Here is a 22,345-nt window from a genome sequence, read left to right as displayed (position 1 = left end):
ATCAGAGCAGTGTCTGGAACAAAGTTAGTGTCATGACAAATGTCGTGTAATTCAAATATGAAGTCATTGAGTCTTCTTGGTCGCTAAAGTATTCATCATTTGGAAAACCAGCCAAAGCAAGTAGAATTGGGCAGCCCAACAAATGTCGTGGTGTTGTTAGATCAAAGCCACACATTAGTATCCTCTGGCATACAAAACAAAGTATGCAAATGATGACATGGCAGTCCATTGTCACTGGTGTAAGGCCCAGTGGCTGCCTCTACTGTTCTCTTCTCATTCTTGCCAGCAGCATGGTGATCAACAATAGCAGCAAAGAGGTGGGGTGCTGTCACCAGAACCCCCATGCCTGGTACACTCAGCAGGTATGGAAAATGTTTGCTACTACTCTAACCATGTTCAGTCAACATTCTCCTCCCCTGACTGTGACCCAACATACCTTGGCACACCCCTTTATAAAGTTGCCAAACACCAGTACAAAGAAAACCAGTGGCAGATGGACTGGATCTTGATTTTTTTTCAAGCAGTTCTGTCTGGCATTATGCAGTCAGTCTTTTGAGTGCTTCTCCTCCCCGAGATTAATGAGGTCACCATGGGAGTTTGTGAATAGACACAGGAGGTGAAACTGCCACATTTCTTTAGCTCCTCTTTTTTGGCTGTCAAGTGCAATTACCCAGTGTGGCTTTAGTAGTGCCCAAGGCAATCACGAATTTAGCACACATTACACATATCCATTGCAACTCTTCAACTGTGTCCCTTATTCAAAGTGGCATTTGATTGTATTGGGAAAATATTTGTTCTTATATAAGCTTCCTTAGACCTTATAAAAGTTACTGTCACTTACAATTGAACTGATTCAGAGATAGTTAGATAATGTGACACCGATCTTTCTGAATTTGAGAGTGGTAATAATAAATCTCTTTTCCACAATGGACTACATATATTTATTATTTCCTAAAAATATAAATGTTGATATTTATAAGCACATTTAATGGGGTTGGGGTCATAGTACAGCCAGTAACGTGCTTACTTTGCATGTAGACAGTATGAGTTAGATCCCCAGCACTCCATGTGGTCCCCAGAGCATGGCTGAAAATCATCCTTAACTGCAGAGCCAGGAGTAAGCCTTAAGCACTACCAAATATGCCCCACAAAATCACATTTAATTCTAATAAACACTTCTGTCTACTTACTAATTTTCAAACATAAAAGGCATTTAACATTACAGATAATAAGTGTCATTTTTATTTTTAGTATTTGCAATATTTATTCCTATTGCGGTAACATTGGCTTACCAATATTAAACCAGAGTGCAGGTGTTTGTGAATTTTAGGGGTTAAATGTTGTGACCACATTCACCATCAAAGTGCCAATACTTCTCCACAACAATTCACTGTATGCTTACAATCTATCAGGTCACTCCACAAACCTTGGTAACCACAATTCAGCGGTCAGTGTATAATGGTTTGTTTTCAATAAACACTCTCTATTGTCTTGTTTCGCTTCTTTACAAACCTCATATGAGTGAGATCATCCAGTGTTTGTCTTTCTCATTCTGACTTATATCAGTTCGCATGGTCCTCTCCAGCTCTATCCTGCTACAAATGGCAAGATTTCATCTTTTCTCATAACTGAACAGTGCTCCATGTGTATGATTTTTTATTTATATGCTGTTTATTTATCCACTTATCCATTTTTGAGCACTTGCTTTATTTCCGGATCTTGGGTATTATAAATATAATTGCAATAAACGTATATATGCATAAAAATATAAATGTTGAAAAACATATCCACATAGTATGCTTTATGATGTAGCGAACTTCTAGTACAAAGCATAGGGCATGTCATACATTATCTTTCATAAGTCCTAAGCCTGATTAGTCTTTATGTTTTTCAAGCAATTTTATTTGTCTAAAAATAATATCATTCATATTTACTGTTACATCATGGATTCACTTTACATCCAGAAGAACACGCTGATGGTTATGTTAAAAACACACAATTTCAATTAGTATCTTTGCTTTTTTACTTCAAAATATAAACATGCTAATTTCAAGTCTAGTTTCCACACAATGTTAATGAGCCATACACAAATAAGGATATATCTTTAATATGCTAAATGCATGGCCAAGGGCCACTAATATCCTATCTTTAATGTCACTGTATGTAAAAAGGCATAAAAATGCAGGCAGAAGAAATGAAAGGACAGGATAGACTCAGAGAAAGAGAAATCAGGAACCAACATGTTAATATGTCTTTCCTTGTTAACCACTTATTCTCAAATAGATTAAACATCAGGAAATGTCACAGTACATTACATAGAAAAAATTATTTTTAGCAAAACTAACTGTTTTGCATGCCTTCAAAAGAATGGATGAAACGCAAAAGATCTGAGGTATACAAAGGGAAGCACACAGAAATCCTCCACCAGGGATTACTGTAAATATTGAAGTATAGTCCCTCCAATTTTTCTTTTCAAGGGCTGATTAAGCAAATACAACTATCTACACAGAAATATATAATGTGAAGAAGCTGCAATCGCAATGTAAAATAAGCTCTTTCCTTAATTAGATTTATGACATGATATTTTCGACCACAAACCATCCTGATTAACATTATTTATTATTATTATTATTATTATTATTATTATTATTATTATTCACAGTCATCACATTGCTCATCGATTTGCTTGAGTGGGCACCAGTAATGTCTCCATGACGAGACTTGTTGTTACTGTTTCTGGCATATCGAATACGCCATGGGTAGCTTTCCAGGCTTTGCCATGTGTGCGAGACACTCTCGGTAGATTACTAGGCTCTCCGAGAAGGGCAGAGGAATTGAATCCGGGTCATCTGCTTGCAAGGCTTATTATTATTTTAAATAAATAATTTATTGGATCACCATGAGATACACTTACAAACTTGCATGATTGCATTTTATTCGAACAATGCTCCAATACCCATCCCTCCAAAAGTGCACAATTTCCACCACCATTGTTCCCAATGTCCCACCCGCCACCCCCACCCTATCCCACTCCCTGCCTAACCCACATGCAAGGCAAATGCCCTATCTACTGTGCCATCACTTTAATTAAATATTGTGTATTTTATTTTTAATAAAATACACAATGTTTAATAAAATTTAATTATATTTTAAATGCATATATATCTATATCAAATGGAGGTACCACATGAAAATAGTATTCAAAAATATTAGTATGCAAGTAATTTTGAATTTGGATAAGGAAATGTAAAGTTTGAAAGTAATTAAAGTGATGACACAAATTTAAGAATTCTTGATTTTGTTTTCATTTTCATTGGAAACCACTGTCACTGAGGAAAGAAGGAAAGGAAGGAAGGAAGGAAGGAAGGAAGGAAGGAAGGAAGGAAGGAAGGAAGGAAGGAAGGAAGGAAGGAAGGAAGGAAGGAATGAAGGAAGGAAGGAAGGAAGGAAGGAAGGAAGGAAGGAAGGAAGGGAGGGAGGGAGGAACAGAAAAGAGGGAGGGAGAGTGAGGAGAGGGGAGGAAGAAAGGATAAAGACAAGATCTAATGTGGATGGGAGAAGTCTCACATAATGAACTTTTGGGTTTAGGTCCTGAGAATGTCGACTCTGTTTTTAGGTTAAGCTGCAGTGTGTTGATTCCTGTGTCTACTGCTGGAGGAGGGGTGTGATCATGGAGCACTTTGATTGAATAAATTTCTGCTTTAATCTGTTTGATATATATTGGGCTCATGGTGTCTTGAATAAAAGAACTGTTGTGCCAAAATATAAATGGAAACATAAAAACATGCGTGCATAAATATATTATTAAAATAAAAATTTTGGAAGCATAGACTTAAAGGATAAGATCCAAAATTTGAAACCAGTAGATGGGGCTCACTTTCTAGCTCAATTGGGTTAGTAGCCATATGGCTTCAATGAACTTATATTTTCTATCCATTTCCTTATATGCAAAGCATAGGCACAATAACCCCTTACATGAAGTAATCAATAATACGAATGAAACCATATGCTTGTCAGCTGAGGTTGAATTTTTCTACTTAGCAGTCCCCAGAAAAGAGAACATAAGAACATTATCACAAAAGAAAGATGTCAAACCCAGTACAAGTGTACATAATCAGAGTAAATATACCATTTAGCACAAAGATTTAGACCAGATATTGGAATGTTTTGGTGAAAATCAAAGAGGAAATAATTTTGGATTTGCATTTCATTCTATGTGTTAGGACTATTCATTTTTGCCATTGTTGTGCAAAGCCCACAATATGCTACAAGTAAACACATGGGGGAATTTCCTATAAAACTTACAGAAATGGGGTGTGAGGTCTTCCTACGGACTGTATCTTGCCAACTATGATTTTGACCATTGCGTGAGGTCAGCCAAGGAAGTAATATGGGTACACCATGGCTCACAATATACAGAACATATCATAAGAATAAAAATAGGCCCTGCTGAAATCCCAACAGCCACACCCAAACCCCATAGCTGCCACCATGAGAACCACCTAACTTCACTGCTTCTCATTTTATCTATGCAGTAGCCAAGCAGACCAAAAAAAAAATGGGTACTCTTGTTTTCAGCTTGGAAACTCTGAGGGTCTTCTCAGAGTGGGGGCAGGCAACCTCTCAGCAGAATTCCTCCACATATACTGCCAGAAGCGCCAGCAGCCACACCTACCAACATCCCACAGTGGCCACCATGTAAAGGATGGCCAAGCTTAACAACAAATAGCTCAGTAAACCCTCAATGACTTTAATCATTCTATTCTTATTGTGAGACATAACAATTTTCACTAATTTTATTTTACTTAAGGAGCACTGTAGCACTGTCGTCCCATTGTGCATCAATTTGCTCTAGAGGGCACCAGAAATGTCTCCATTGTGAGACTTGTTGTTACTGTTTTTGGCATACTGAATACGCCACGGGCAGCTTGCCAGGCTCTGCCATGCAGGCGGGATACTCTCGGTTGCCGGGCTCTCCAAGAGGGATGGAGGAATAGAACCCGGGTCGGCTGCATGCAAGCAAATGCCCTACCCACTGTGCTATCCCTCCAGTCCTTTTACTTAAGTAGTTTTCAATAATTCTATGAGTCATTTGGTAGTAATGAGCAATATAAAATAAATTATTTTGTACCTACTAAGGGCTCAGGCTTGGGATTTGGGTAAGAAACTGGGGACAAAGGTGGAGAGAAGGTTACACTGGTGGTGGGATCAGTGTTGAAAAATCGAGTGCTAAAAATAACTTTATTATGAATAGTTTTGTAAACCACAGTGTTTAAGTACTAAAAGTAAAGTGTGGGTCAGATATGTAGTATCTTTTATCTGAAGGCCAAGGTTCATTAACTTGAGTCAGTGGCAATCAATAGGTCACCTCTTAAAAAGAAGCCACAGGTCTTTCAACAATTTACCGGATACTCTTGTGCCAGCTGCATATATTCACCAGTTCCTGTCTATGTGCATCTGCCCACACTGCTGTGTGATTTAAGAATCTGTTCCAATTACTTATTCCTTTAGAAAAAAAAATTTTAACTTGTGACTCCAAAACCCAATTTTCTATATTATCTCAAAGTTCTCTGCATTGACTCGGCTAAGTAGTTCAGAGGTGCTTATTCAAGGGGACTTTTTTACAATGAATGGCAAACAGGCAGCATCTGGGATCAACTGAAAATTCACCTAAGCTGGATATCCGAAAGTTAAGAAGGAGGCCAGAGAGATAGTTCAGAAAGTAATGTGCTTGTCTTGCATGCAGCTGACTTGGGTTTGATCTCTGGAATCTATATGGCCCTCCAAACCTGCCAGAAGTGATACCTAGCACAGAACTAGGAGTAAGCCTTGAGTACCATCCATTGTGCCCCCAAAACATAAAAGTAAGTAAAATCTCCCTTTTCCACTTCTATGCCTGGTACCTTCATTTGGATATCTGGCGTAGCTGGGGCATAGTCAGACTTCTTTCTATGTGGCTTCTAAATACTTTACTTTGATCAAGCTTAGTTAAACTAGAGTATTTGGACTTCATGGAGGTATCCAACATTTCCTAGAATGAGCAATCCTTCTTAAGGTACTCATATTGACATCACTGAACTTCTTATGAGATGCCATGTCACTTCAATAACGCTTTATCATTAACAAATCATGCCATATTTGTAAAGGACAAATTACAAGGAATTATTGTCTATTTTGCTGTTATCTGTGGAGATACAGGAGGGATATAAAAAGCTACACAGTTTAAAGACCATATATTTGAAACTGCCCTTTTTCCTCTAAAAGCCTGAAGCTACCTCAGATCACAGACTCGAAGCTTATACCATCTAGTCATAAATAATGTTTCCCTAGACTAAAATAGGGAAATATTTGATATACAATACTATATGATATACAATACATTTTGAAATTTTGTTCAAAATATTTTGATCTTCCTAAGAGACACATGGAATTACCTTTCAATAAAGATGCAAAATTTCTTCAAAGCTGAACAGATTAACAGAGAAAGTGAAAGATCTCCACACTGAAAGCTATATTACACTATTAAAAGAAATAGCAGATACAAAGAAATGGAATAATGTAGCACTGTAGCACTGTCGTACCATTGTGCATCGATTTGCTTGTGTGGGCACCAGTAATATCTCCATTGTGAGACTTCTTGTTACTGTTTTTGACATATCCAATATACCACAGGTAGCTTGCCAGGCTCTGCTGTGCGGGCGGGATACTCTCAGTAGCTTGCCAGGCACTCCAAGAGGGACAGAGGAATCAAACGCAGGTCAGCATGTGCAAGGCAAACTCCCTACCTGCTGTGCTATCGCTCCAATCCAAATGGAATAATACCCCAAGTTAATTGATTTACAATATAAACATTGTTAAAATGGTCATATTACCCAAAGTAATGCATATATCCAATGTTCTATAAAATCACAATGGTATTTTTCAAGGAAATACAGTAAATAATTATAAAATGTATATGGAATCACAAAAGACCCTCACCCCAAAATTAATGCAATCGTAAGATAATAGAAGACAATGGAATGTTAATTGTCTATCATTGCATAAAAGAATTTTAGAAGAAGACAGTGAAATAAAATATCTTTACTCAGAAAGTATTAGGTGAGATACACAGAGAGAAAAATGCATTCAAGAGATAACACGGGGATGGGAGATGCGTGCTGAAAGTAGACTATGAACCAAATTTTATGACTGCTTAGTACCTGTATTGCAAACCATAACATCCCAAAGGAGAGAAAGAGTAAAAGGGACTGTGCCTGCCACAGAGGCAGGGGGGATGGGGTGGGGTGGCAGGAGAGATACTGGGAACATTGGTGGTGGAGAATGTGCACTGGTGAAGGTATGGGTACTCGATCATTATATGACTGAAACGTAACACAAAAGTTCATAAGTCTGTAGCTTTATCTCCTGGTGATTCATTAAAAAATTAAAAAATAAAAACAAATTTAAAAATAAATACATAAAAAGATAGAGAACACAGAAGCAGCACATCTTACGTTCAGAAGTAGAGATGTGTGTCTCAAAAATGGAGAATAAGTCCACCAATTTGAGAAGATTGGGGATGTTCCACTAGAAGTCAGCGTTGGATGCTTTTTCCCAGACTGTGCCCATTTATTTAGCCTGGAGATAAAGACGGTTGCTTGGATGTTGTCCAGTGAAAAGTTCTTCTATATTATTCTTGGAGGGATTTTGTGACACACCTAGTGATGCACAGTGTTATACCTGGCTATGCACTCAGGGAATCACAATCACTCCTGGTGGTGCTCAGGGAACTATATGCAATGACAGAGATAAAACGCGGGTTGGCCACTTTCAAAGCAGGCGCCATTCTCACTGTACACTCTCACTTCAGAATCCTAATCATGCTTTTAGCTTCTGCAGTAGCATTTCCTTTGAGAAGAAATGGTGGGCCTGGTGCTTCTGCATCTCAATGGGTTTCTGGGCTCCATGCCTTAGGGTGGCTTGGTTTGAAGACATAGAGACATTTTGAATCCACATTACCTGAGGCTCCCTGTCTGCTTGCTTGCAACAAAACTATACTATGGAAGCATTAGTAATCGAAACAGTATAATGCTGTAACAAAAGTCAAGTGCCAACTAGAATTTAGAGCCCATAAACAAACCGATACATATGTAAACAGTTAATTTACACCAATGACACCAATAGCACAAAAAAGAGAAAGTCTCCTCAACAAAAGGGATTGAAAAATGGGCAACCATGTGAAACAAAACTAAGCAGATAAACATTTGATACCATGTGAAAAAATTAACTGCAGATTAAAGATCAAAAAATGAATATTAAGATGCAGACCATTAAAAAGTAGAAGAAAACATAGATGACATATTTTAGTTTATTAATCTCACAGATGTATTTGGCGACTCAATTCCAAAGACATGGGAGTGCCAAAAAGATAATATAGCAGATAGGGTGCTTGCCTTACACACATCTGATCTCGGTTCAATTCCTGGCACCGTATATGGTTCCCTGAACCCACCAGAGTGATCCCTGAGGTTAATGCCAGGGGTAAGCCCTTAGTTGGTGTGGCCTAAAGGACCTCCTTCCCTTAAAGACAAGGGAAATATAAACATTCCCCAAATGAAAACAAATTGGATTTCATAGAACCAGAAATATGTATACAATGAATGAAGTCAGTATAAAAATAAAACAGCAATCCACTATTTTGGAGAATTTTTTTCACATCATATATATATACATATGCATATATATCAAGAACTCACAAAATTGAATAAAAACAAAAAACAAACAAGCTTATCAAAAATTGAAGAGACAGTACAAACAGACCCATCAACAAGGAAGGCATGCAGATAGCTGGTAGGCACATAGGAAAAACTCCCATTATCACTCTTTATTAAGGAAATGCTGGGAACACCTATAAAGGCGATTAGAGGCTTCCCCAAAAGCCTCCATCCCTGTCGGAGATCCCGGCAAGCTACCGAGAGTATCCCGCCCTCACGTCAGAGCCTGGCATGCTACCCGTGGCGTACTCGATATGCCAAAAACAGTAACAATGACGGTCTTCATTCCCTTGACCCTGAAAGAGCCCCCAATACACCATCGGGCTACACTAGCACGTGACAGAGACTAATAGAGACATCACTGGCGCCTGCTCAAGCAAATCAATGAACAACAGGATGACAGTGATACAGTGACTAAAGAAATGCAAATCAAAATAGTAATGAGATATCACCACACACTGGTGAGAATGGCTTATATCAAAAAGATAAAAAACAACAAATGTTGAGGATGTTAGAGAAAAGGGAGCGTTCGGACACTGTTAGGGGGACTATAAACTGACGCAGGCTCTGTGGAAGCTGCAGGCTCTGGTTCAAGCCAACACCGTATTTCCCGAAGGACTGTCATGAGTGATCCCTGAGAAGAGGACCAGGAGTAAGCCCCGAGAACAGCCAGGTGTCCTGCCTCAACCAAAAGAAAACAGTATGAAGAGTCTATAAAATTCTAAACATGGAGACTGGAAACTTAACTCAGTGAAAATGCATTCTCATGGTAAGCTGCCCTGGTTTTGAAGACAAACATGAAATGAATAAGAGAATAAGAAAGACAAAATAATAAAAGGAAAATTCATTATAATACAGCAATTCCACACCTGGGTATTTATATGGAAGCTATGAAATATTAATTTGAAAGGTTATTTCCACCCTCATGTACAAAGCAGCTTTATTTACAATACCCATGGCAAATACTCAACCACAATGGCCATTGACAGATGACTGGATATGGAAGCTGCGGTTCATACATGCCTGGTTTCCTACTCTGTCTGTATCTGAGTGATGAAGGACTCATGACAAGTCAGAGAGGGATGTTTCTTTAATGGCTTCTCTACTACATTCCTGCATCATGTTAATCAACTTTACAGTCTCTCAAGGCAGACAGCAGACTTTTCAAGAGAACAGAGAAGACTTCAGTCTTCTGTTCTTTCAATTTTGCGGTATCAAGGAAGAACTTTCTGGGAGAAACTTTCCCAGGCTGGTGAAATAAACAGAAAATAAGGGTCAAAGCATCTGTTTATACTCAAATGTGAAATATTGCTGTTAATCAGGGGCTAATTTGTTCATATTCGTGGACCTTCTGTTTTGCTTTAGCTTTGCAGGGAAACTTCCAGTTTGCCTTTGGATTACATTAAAAGTAAAAGTGGAGTTTCTGGCAACTATCACTTTATTAAATAAATCAATTTAATTTGGAAAAGCAAATTATATTACATATTTCTCTCTATTTTTGCAGAACACCATGTAAATAATTAATATAATAAAACAAATTTTGAAATTTATACACATACTTTGAGAAAGGTAAATTAGACTATTTTTGCATACTCAACCCTATGAGTTAAATCAGTCTTTGAGATTTGATATTAACAGATTGTAATTTTTTTCTATTTTTAAATGAATCACTGTGAGGTGCAGTTACAGACTTACAAACTTTCGTGCTTACATTTCAGTCATACAATAATCGAGTACCCATCCCTCCCTCAACTAGTGCCCATTCTCCACCACCACTGATCCCAGTATCCTTCCTACTACACCCACCCCATAGCCCCCACCCCACCTCTATGTCAGGGCATTCTCTTTTGCTATCTCTCTCGTTTGGGTGTTGGGGTTTGTAATATCGGTATTAATTTTTACAAATTTAATAAATAACCTAATTGAGAACAATTTTACCAGATCGCCATGACATTAACATTACTGCCTCTGGATCAGCGATCAGGAAATAGAGATTGAACACTCAATCAGTGTGTTCAAAGTAGCACTTTTAGGAATTGGAAGAGGAGAAACTCTTTAAAACCAAAGGCCTTTCTTATACCCATAGCTGCTTTCTTATGCAGAAATGAACAAAAATGAACCACCCTCCCCAACCTCTAGCCAAGAACTGTATAAATACATGATCCCTATTCCTTTGTTTTTACACTTATTTGTTATTTTCTAGGTATCTTCCATTTATATACCAAATCATTACAGTGCAAGGAAAAGATCCAGAAGTTCCTTCAGGTTACTGAAATAGGCAATCATTTTGGAAGTATTCAAGTTCCAACTAATATGACCTTTTCTTACCTAGTACATGTCACCTAAAAGTGAAAATAAGTCTGGGATGACCTTATTTCTCTCAATTGTTACATTTATGGCTATCCTTAACATAATATAACATAATATCAAAAAGATAAAACATCAGTAAGGAAAATAAATTTTCTATTGATGGAGTCAACATGAGCACTCTTTCTGCATAATTATTGCTTCCATGCTCCAAAGCTGAATTGCGCAAGCATTGATGACACTTTCCAAGTGCTTTCAAACTTGAAAATGTTTTTTAATAACACAGTAAATTTTATTTATCTTGTGCTTACTCTGTGCTAGGACTGTTGTCAGTACTATAAGTAGAGTGACAGTCAGTGCCCTGTGCATATAATATAGAAAAAAAACACGATAATCAGACAAAATCATCAGAGAAATGATATAATAAAAAAGTAGCTCTACAGCTGGTAAGAAAGCTGGCATCTCAGAGAAATATTCTAGCAGTAGTTAACAGCTTTGCTGGAACATGGAAAGAATGAAAGGGTTTTGGGTAAGTGAGTGAGGGAATGAGGGAAAGAATATTATCTTTAGAGAGGAAACAACAAAGTAATGGTACAGAGCAAGAGAAAACATGCTCTAGAAACAGAAAGAAACACATTTGGACTGAAGTTGGAGTCAGTGAGAGAGTAGTGCTAAGTGGTTTGAAAACTGATGAGGCAAAAAGGGCTGTTCTTGGAGGAGTGGCTTGTAAAATGTAGAAAATGTAGATTTCAAGTGCCCTAAAGATTTCTTTCTTAAATATTGCTTTGTTGATCATTATGTTCCTATGTATTTTGCTTAAAGAAATGCACTCTGAGAACAGATCAGTTTCTAATAACTATGAATGGTCTGATACAGACTAATCTCTCTCATATGCTAGATATTAAGATGGTAAGAATAACAACAAATGCATAAAAGCAAGGGAAGTGAGAATTGGTCTAAAGAACTGAACTTACCATGGCAAAAGATAATCCAGGGGGGAACTTGAAACAATGGTAAAGAGAGGTGAATACTCTGGTGGAAGGTGTGGTGTTGGAAATTCATATGCATGAAACCCTTTAAAATTACTTCAAATCACAGTGTCATAAATACAAAGAAATAAAGTATGAATGCTTTTGCAATACTGGGGTAGGAAAATAGGAATTTTTTAAGATTCACTCTTCCCAATTCTTAAATATATTGCTAATAGGGGCCAGAGAGATAGTACAAGCATAAAGATGATTGGTTTGAATGCCCCTGGCACCACACAGACCCCTGACCCTGTTTTATGCCTTGAACCACATGGTCTTTTTAAAAATATTTTAAAATTTTATTGAATCACCGTGAGATAGTTAGAAGCTTTCATATTTGGGTTACAATCTCACAATGATCAAACACCCAACCCTCCACCAGTGCACATTCCCTACCACCAATATCCTGAGTATACACCCCCTTTCCCACCCTCCCCCTGCCTCTATGGCAGACAATATTCCCCATACTCGCTCTCTACTTTTGGGCATTATGGCTTGCAACACAGACACTGAGAGGTCATCATGTTTGGTCCATGATCTACTTTCGGCATGCTGACACCCAAGGACAGTAGATACAAGGGCCAGGGGGATTGCCCCGTAGCTGGAAGACTGCTTCATGAGCAGAGGAGAGAAGGCATATGGAATAGAGAAGGAATCACTAAGAACCACATGGTCTTATGATTATCTTTGAATGTGTCTCTAGAGGTTCCCTGCAAACTGTCATGGTGGCCCAATATTCTCGATACCAAGAAACCCAAGCAGCAGTACACCCTCAAGTCACTAGGAGGAGTTTCCAGGTCTCCTGAGCATAGTTTGGGAGGCTCTCCACTCAAAAAGATTGCTAATACCACTCCTGGGAATATTTCCTGGAGAGGCAAAAAGGTATAGTAGAAATGACATCTGCATTTCTATGTTCATTGTAGCACTGTTTACATTAGTCAAAATTTGGAAAAAAACAGAGTGCCCAAAAACAGATGACTGATTAAAGAAACTTTGGTACATCTACACAATGAAATACTATGCAGCTGTTAGAAAAGATGAACTCATAAAATTTGTATATAATTGGATATACATGGAAAGCATCATGTTAAGTGAAATGAGTCAGAAAAATGGGACAGACATAGAAAGATTGCACTCATCTGCGGAATATAAAATAACATAGTGGGAGACTAACACTCAAGAGTTGTAGAGATAAGGATTAGGAGGTCTGCCCCACAGCTTGGAAACTGGCCTCACATGCTAGGGGAAAAAGCAGCTCAGATAGAGAAAGAAACACCAAGTAGAGGATGTTGGGAGGACCCATTCTGGTTGGAAGATTCGAACTGAAAGTAGACTGTAGACAGAACATGATGGCCACTCAATACCTCTATTGCAAACTACAACACCCAAAAGGAGAGAGAACAAAGGGGAATGCCCTGCCACAGAGGCAGGGTGGGGTGGTGGGTGATGGGGTGGGGGTGGTGAGAGAGATACTTGGATCATTACCGGAGGTGAATGGGCACTGGTGGAGGGATGGGTAAACGATCACTGTATGTGTAAAATGCAAACACAAAAGTTCATAAGTTTGTAACTGTACATCACAGTGATTCTCTAATAAAAAATTTAAAAAAGGATTGCTAAATTTTAAATAAAATGTAAGAGAACCATAGTAATATTTTAGTCTAAAAAACATAAATGCCAATGCACTTAACTATCTGAGGCCGAGTTAGTCAGTAGAATGACATTCATGGTGTTAATCACATGGCAATACTCCATTGTGGCTAACAGACCTATTATAAACAACATGGGTTTATTATTCTATCAGCTTCTCATTCACTAGTCCATCTTTATCCTCATTCCAAAGATCACTTGAAACAGTCCCAGAGAATGACTAGTGATAATGTGAACAAAAACTAAGCAAAGAAATTAGGGGAGTACAGAGTATGAAAACATTAAAACAAGCAGAGCCACCCCAATTTTTCCTTAATTTTTTTCTAATTCTCTTTTTTTAATTTTTATTTTTTATTAATGAGTCACTGTGAGAGTGCAGTTAGAGTTTTGTGCCTGTGTCACAGTCATACAATACTCGAGTACCCATCCCTCAACCAGTGCCCATTCTCCTCTACTGATGGCCCCAGGGTCCTTCCTCCCCCCCCCCAGTGCCATCCGCCCCACCCCCGGCAGCCCCAGTACACTGGGGGGGAGCCATCCCCCAGTGTACATTTTCCACCACCAATGTCCCCAGTTTTCTCCTCCATCCAACCCCTCCCCCTGCCTCTATGATAGACAGTTCTCACCATTCTCTCTACTTTTGAGCATTATGGTTTGCAACATTAGAAGCTATCATGTTTGGTCCTTTATCTACTATCAGCACACATCTCCCATCCCGAATGTTCCCTCCAACCATCATTGAATTAGTGATCCCTTCTCTATTCCAGCTGCCTCCTCCCCCAGATTATTAGGCAGGTTTTCAACCAAGGAGCCATATTCCAGGCCTTGTGTCTACTGTCCTTGGGTGTCAGTCTCATATTATGTTATTTTATATTCCACCAATGATTGTAATCATTCTATGTCTTCTCTCTATTTCGGACATAGCATGATACTCTCCATGATCATCCACTTATAAGCAAATTTCATGACTTCATCATTCCTAACAGTTGCATAGTATTCCATTGTGTAGATGTACCAGAGTTTCTTTAACCAGTTGTCTGTTCTTGGGCACTCGGGTTATTTCTAGATTCTGGCTATTGTGAACAGTGCTGCAATGAACATACAGGTACAGATGTCATTTCTACATTGCTCTTTTGCACCCCCAAGCCACCCCAAATTTTACTTAAGATTATGTACAATACATATAGTATGGAAACAAAGTATCCATTGGTATATGATCAGATAAGTAGTGGATATATACTGTTCAGTTATTAAAACTATGTAGTTTGTCCTTTCCAGTACAACTCAAAAGGATTATGTAAGGAACTTGAAGACAATATGTAAAAAGAAATAAATCAAAATGCAAAAGACATGTGCTGGATTATTTTATCTTTCTGTAGAAGATATAAAATTGATTAATAGAAAAACCAAAATAAAACTAAAACAATAGATATTGGTAGCAGATCCAGGGAGACTTGAGGGTAAGTGACAGGAGTGGATGGCATTGTGCTGGGGTGGAAAAAGGTGGAGGACCTTATTAAAATTTTTAATTTGACATAATTTTACAAAGGAAAAAATGAATCTATGAAGAAGATTAAGTCAATACATGACAATTTGATCAAGTTCAGCTTGGAAGTCCACTCAGAACTGTCTACCATGAAATCCTATACCAATGTTAGAAAATGTCCAAAACATATCGAGTGTTTTCTTATGGCCAAAGCAGAGATTCATTTATCTGTAAGAGTGATCATCAAGCTTGACTCAGAATCTCCAGAAGGAGGGAAGAAGAATTTAGGAAAAATACTCTCATTCTTTTAAAAAGTATCCGATAAACTTGTTTTCCTCATGACAGTGAGGCTTGAGAGAATTTCATTCTCCAGAAGTTTTCTGGAAAATTAATAGAATGGACATTGGTGGAAAGTTCTGATAACTCTATCCCCAGACCAACCCAAATATGTGTATCTAGTAATCACTTCTTGTAGAATGATCCATTGCTCCATTGGAATTGCAGTGCCTAGCACTGAAGGATTATTCAGAAAATGAAAGCTGAGGAGAGTTTGAGGTACATTCCAGAGACATAGCTATCTGGTGTGCTACTTCATTCCAAAAGAGTATTTCTACCAGAGTAAAGAGAAAAATCTAGTTTTTTTCACCCACCAACCCCTTAAAGCCTTTTGAAACTCCAAATTTTCCAGTAGAGAGGCTGAGCAACAACTGAATGTGTCACAGCTTAAGCTGGTGTATTTAAGGTATTAAAGATTTTTTTAAAAAGCCCTTTATTTGGCAAGGGACCAATAAGTAACCAGAGGAGTCATTTTTTATTTCCAGATAATATTTAAGGAGCAAGGAAAAATTCTCCAGCAATGTATGGAACAGTAGCACACTTGACCTATGAGATAGGAGATGATTTGAGAATTCTATTGATTTTGACCTTTATCAATGCAACAGACAGCTCCCCGTATCACAAATATTTGTAAGCTTTACAGGTGATGGAGTTTCAATTTTTATAATTTACTTTTAAAATCAAATAACTGCCCAGATTCTGTCATATGCCGGGGCATTCTGCTGCTTCTCATATTCATATCTGTTTGGAAGCTGGAAGACCAGGTCTCTAGGGCTCTCTACAAAGTCTGCTCCTCCCTTTATCAGATTTCCAGAGTTTCATTAGCCACTATCTTGAAATTTCTGCTTCTTCTATGAGGGACATTTACAAAACATTCACCAGAATTTCAAATGATTCCTTAGTCTTGGGGTCCTTTTACCTTTTATGCGAATTCTGACTTAAAATTCACCTATTAAAATATTTTTCAAAGGCATTGAATTTCTGTGGCTTAAGGAGGTTCATAGACCCCATTATCCACCATCCTCCACATAACAAACCAGGTGTCTTGGAGATGCTCAACCTGAGAAATGCCTTGAATGCACATAGGTGTAGCTGTGTGATGATGTACTGACAGTGCAGGTAGACTTAACTCAAATGTTGGCTCCTCAAAGAATAGCTCTTATACCATCTTTGAATACATTTTCCATATTGCTCTTGACCCATTATTTATCACCTCCTTGCTGGCTTCCTGAAGCCACTTCTCTATAGTTGAATGTATGATGTTGAGTTTGATAAGGACGTTGCGATATGAGGCAAGAGAGCATGCTTCCATCTCTAGCTTCACCGTTTACTAGCTTTGGGCAAGACTTTTCAAATATATGAAGCTCATTTTTCCTTCTTAATACAACAAAAACAGTAAGAACTGTCCTCATTCCCCTGATCCTGATAGAGCCCCCAATACACCATTGAGCTACACTAGCATGCAACAGGGATGAGTGGAGATGTTACTGGTGCTGCTCGAGCAAATCGATGAACAACGGGTTGACAGTGATACAGTGAATACAACAAAGAAAAGAATCTCTCTTTAAAGAGATTTAAAGAGTTATTATGGACACCAAAAAAGGTAATGCAGTCTACTTGTAGAACTGAAAAATCACTATGGAATTTGGATCCCACATGAACTTGCTATTGCTGCTACACAATGTTAACCTCAAAGTTGACTACAACAACAATATGGATTTATTACCTGATAGTTCTATGTGTAAAAATTCTAAAGTTGGTCTCTAAAGAATAAGATCAAGTGCACAAGGTTTCTTCTGGAAATTCCTTCTGGAAGTTCTCAGAGAGCATATATTTCATTCTTTTTTACAAGTCCTCCAGGTCGCACATTGCTCATAACTCTACTTCTGTTTTCACATCAACTTTCGCTTTCAGGCCTCCTTCATTCTTCTGTAAAGAACATTCTGATTCGTTGCAAGTAGATTCTTATAATAACACAATAATTTTTACAGATAATACAAGATAGTCCGATTCAAAGTTTTCAATCATATTTGGGAATTTCCTTTTACCATGTTTCATGGTAGACATCTTGCAGAGGGCATGAGTCAGCCTACCACAGTTACGTGTTAAATACTGTTCTGAAAAGCATCCATTCATCTCTCCAGATCCATGTACTCGCCCTACCCTGTCCTGTGCTCCAGAAAGCTGATCTCCATTCACTGTGTCCTCCCAACAACACTGCCTTTTAGCTCCCAATTTTATTTGACCAATAGCAGGCATGGCAAGAAAGTAAATATGGGTAAGGTATGTTTCCCCATGATCTGATTCCTTGATGCTGAATTCCTTGAAGATTATATTTTTCTCACCAATATTTGTATTCCTCTACCAAAGTCTCTCATTTCATCTTCTCCACTTAGCCACTCCTCTCTGCAGACTAGCCTAACCACCCTTTCAGCTAATTTCATTAGGCAGAAGGTGTTAACTGCTCTCCATGAATGTATTCCTTTCTGTTGTTGATTTTCTTTTACCAGAAACACTAAACTTTGACTAAAGCATTTTAAATAATCCCTTCATTAAAATATTCTCTAATTACTTTCATGGGAATACCATCTATTTCCTGCTGAGACCCTAACTGATTTAAAAAACACTGAAATTACTTTGGGGGAAATGAAAGGTCTTGTGCACCCTGATCACTTGGTATCTCAAGAATATTTTATAATGTCAACATCTTTTTCTTATTATTTTTTGGCTTTGAGCATCACAGTTGTCAATGATCAGGGGTATTCCTGACTCTGAACTCAGGAATTACTGCTGGCAGTGCTCAGGACCATAGGGGATGCTGGGGAATGATCTCTGATCAGCTGTGTGCAAGGCCAAAGCCCTTCCCTTATAACATCACTCAGGTCTTACAGATATTCTTTCGAACAAAGATAGTATCAGATAACTTTTAAGTCTTTCAGCCAACAAAGCTCTTCTTAAGTCAAGACCTTTTTACACGCTCTTCCTTGTGGCTCAAAATGTTTTTTCCCATTGCTAGTTCCTTTTCATCATTTGTAGATGTTTAGATATCCTCTCTGGACAGAAATTTTCTCCGATTTTTTTTTTAATTTAAGTAAAAAACAACTATTCTCTACAACAGCACTGCTTCTATCTTTCATAACATTTTCACCATCTGTGCTTACTTAATTAGTTTGTCTCCCTGCAGGAGAGCAAAGAATCTTTTCTCTCTTGTCCTCCACTGTGCCCCAGGGTTGAGCACAAGACCTTAAAAATAGTTGTTAGCAAATGACAGACATATGAGAAAAAGACTATATCTGCACGGTGCATTAAAAATATTATCTCATTAAATCATTAAAAGAATCTGTGAATAAATAGGTATTAAATGTTTTTTACAGAAAAAGAAGTCAATCCTAAGTGAGAGTACGTAACTTTCTAAATACTAATGAGCTAGTAAATTAGGAAAGAAGACATGAATTCAGGCATCCCTTACTCTTCAGCCTATGTAATATAAGTGAATATCTATTGAATGTTTGTTTACTCAAGAATAGAAAAAGATGTATAATTAAATAAGATTATAAGATAATAATATTAGAGGAAGGGCATAGCTAGGTGAAGAGACTGAGAAAAAATCGTGGTTATTCGAAGTGATTTCAATTTAATTAGGTAAGAATCATGATAAAGTCAGGAACTTTTTTTTATCATATATCCCTGCAAAGCATCTGGTAAGCACTCTGGCATTGCATGAATGAATTCATTACATACTCTGGCCTGATTTGGTGACATTATAGGCAAATAAATAAACTATAGATTCTATTTTAAAACAACTTCTTGCAATTTGAGAAAAGGTAAAGAATACGAGACATGTTAGAAGACTAAGGATGGGCACAAAATTTTTCAAAGGTCGCATATTTACAGTTTCAATGAAATTAAGTAAGATAAGTGAGAGTAGTTACTTTTTCAGAATTACTTCAGAGAAATTTTCTAAGTAATTCTGGTGTTCACCTTTTGTTACTTTCATTGAGCACTTCCTGTGTGCAGGAACTGTATTAAGTTATTTCAAGTGCTTTATCCCATATAATCCTCACAGTATCTCTATAAGGTAAGTACTATCATTATTCTCTTCTCACAGTGCAGAAAATAATGCACAAAGACATTGAGCCCTTGTCCTAGTCTTATCCTAAATGTTTACTACATAGTAACCTCATTACATCATTATAATAACTTAACATACAAAGAAAGTTTGTATGTGCCCCGTCATATAGCTAACTATACAACATAAAAATAAGAAATTTCATTTTATTAAAATATTACTTGAGTGAGTAGAGAGGTGATTACAAAGTAAAGACAAGACAAATTCTCAATAGTGGGCAATCTAATGTAGATCAGATTTGCAACATCAAAGGATACTTTAGAATCAAAACCCTTGGAAGGGTCCATCCAGGAAGGTGGTTGAGAGGAATCAAGATTTACTTAAGGAAACAGAAGCTCAGACAACCATGAACAATAACAAATATACATTATATATGTGTGTGTCTGTGTGTGTGTGTAAGAACTATTATATAATAGAATGGGCTGATAGATTTTCATTATGACATTTAAATTAATGGGATAAACTTTTTAAGAGGATTAGCTAGGATTATATTGTGCATAAAGAATCACTAATGCTTGCTCATATATGGTGAGCTTGTTGGACCAAGATTTTCAATCCGTGTCTCTTCTACTCAGATTGGCTTCTGAGTTATGGACTTCTCCCACTGATACCTAAAATCACAATATGGGTGGCGTCTTTTTTATTAACTGTGTATATGCATCTATTTAACTATCACTTGTTAGTACTTATTGTTATTTCCAGCAATGTTCTTGGTCATATCTTAACGTTCACTCTTTCACGAAGACCCAGGTATAACAGTGGAACTCAGTTTCTTAGATGTTTCTGTGTTTTTGTTTGGTTTTGATCACACCCATCAGTGCTCAGGGCTTACTACTGGTTCTGTGGTCAGGGATCACTCCTAGCATGCTTGGGGGACCATATAGAGTGCCAGGGATTGAAGCCAGTTTGTCCAAATTCAAGGCAAATGCCCTGCTCATTGTATTATCACTCTGGTCCAGATAAGTTTCTGTATTCTAATTGCAATCATAAATCCTATATTTTTTGATAATTTTATGGGTGTATTCAAATTACATTACCCACACTAATTTGAATTTTTAACAGGCATATGGACAAAACAGAATATCTAAGATGATTTAAGGCGGAAGATAAGCATGGAACATATAACAGCAGAAATCATACAAATAATAGATTAGAACCAGAATGCATGTACCTTCTAGAAAAAACGATACTCACTCTTCTGTCAAAAATATTTAAAATTGTTTACCATGCTTAATAGAGTGTCATACAGAGGAAATAGCCTGAACACTGAATCGCATGAGTAAAACTGCTGACCGGTCAGAATATCTCATCACAGTATTTGAGAATACTGGGCATTTAGCCATTAACTAGAAGTTCCTATTACCTTGGAGTTTAAATTAAATTTACACAGAGCAATAAAGGAGAAACTATTACCTGTGCCTATTTCCATTTCAAAAGCCAGGGCTATGCACTATCTATAGAAAAATGCTGTTATTCTAAGTGAGAAATGGAGTATTCTCTATGCCTCACACTAATGTAGCTCAATCATGCAGAACATGGGTTCAGGCTACATAGACGCAGATCCCCAAAAGTGAGTTATTTAGATCAGGAGTCTTTCTGAGAATAGAATTTTGAACTTGCATAAAATTCCAGGCAGTGTCTGAGAATGGTTTAGTGGACTAAATGAAGATATGAACAGCTCATTGGTAATGCCTCCCTTTAGGCTAGGGACAGATTCATGTACTACATAATGATGAATTACTGTTGAGTTGCTAATTGCAACTGGCAAATATAAAGTAATTACTCCAGTGTACATTGCCCACCTATTAACATCCATTTATGTAAAAATATTTTATTTTAATAATAAAATGCATCTAATTATTTCATTTGGTTTCTTAATTTAAATATTATTTCAAAAGATGGATCATCCACTGTTATTTATTCATTTTCATGCAGTACTCATCTCAAGTGAATTATGCATAATTTTTAGGACATGTCTCTTTAAATATTTTATGAACTGACATATGAGAGGGTGTTCATTGATCATTGAAAGATATCACCACATAGTGTTAAATTTGTACTTCAAAGAACTGCACTTTTAAATATATCATGGGTTCTGATTCGCGTGCTTTTTTTTCTTTGAAATTCTGTGTTCTCGTTTTATAATGTGAGCTATAGTGCAGAGAAAATTTTTCTTGTTTTATATCCACAAGACTTGTCACATCCTCTGGCACATTGCTTATCTTCAATATGTTTGTATTTATACTTGGATGTCAGTTATTTTACCCAACTGTGTTACATCTATTGGGGGTGGAAGATAAATTCTACCTCCCTGTTCGAGTGCACATTTCAAGAAAATTCAGGTAGAGTAATTAGATTCTAGTTTTTGACCCACTGTGACTTACCTTACCACATAATGGAGGATATATTGTACCTGGTGGGATACATGCATTGGGATACAGCTACCATTGGAGAGAGCTTATCTATATTAAAAGCAACAAGTATGGAAAAGAGCTTGGTACTTTCTCAATATGTTAGCATTAAATTAGCACATCAACAGAGGTTCTACTCCTAGATATGGACCCAAACAAATCAGAAGCAGGTATTCAAGCAAAACCTTGAACAGAAATGCCATAGCAGTCCTAGTCACAACAGCCAAAAATCAATGGATGAATGG

The 22,345-nt window shown here is 37.4% G+C and overlaps 1 protein-coding gene across 3 annotated transcripts in view; it reads right to left on the bottom strand.

The window, feature by feature from the left end:
• FGF13 (fibroblast growth factor 13) overlaps positions 1-22,345 on the bottom strand; it is a 584,235-nt gene that overhangs the window by 395,122 nt on the left and 166,768 nt on the right. The gene's annotated exons all lie outside the window — the stretch shown is intronic.

This window comes from Sorex araneus, chromosome X (assembly GCF_027595985.1).
Source record: "Sorex araneus isolate mSorAra2 chromosome X, mSorAra2.pri, whole genome shotgun sequence".
Classification (NCBI taxonomy): domain Eukaryota; kingdom Metazoa; phylum Chordata; class Mammalia; order Eulipotyphla; family Soricidae; genus Sorex; species Sorex araneus.
The sequence above is the reverse complement of the archived record's forward strand: the minus strand, read 5'-3'. Positions and strand labels throughout refer to the sequence as shown.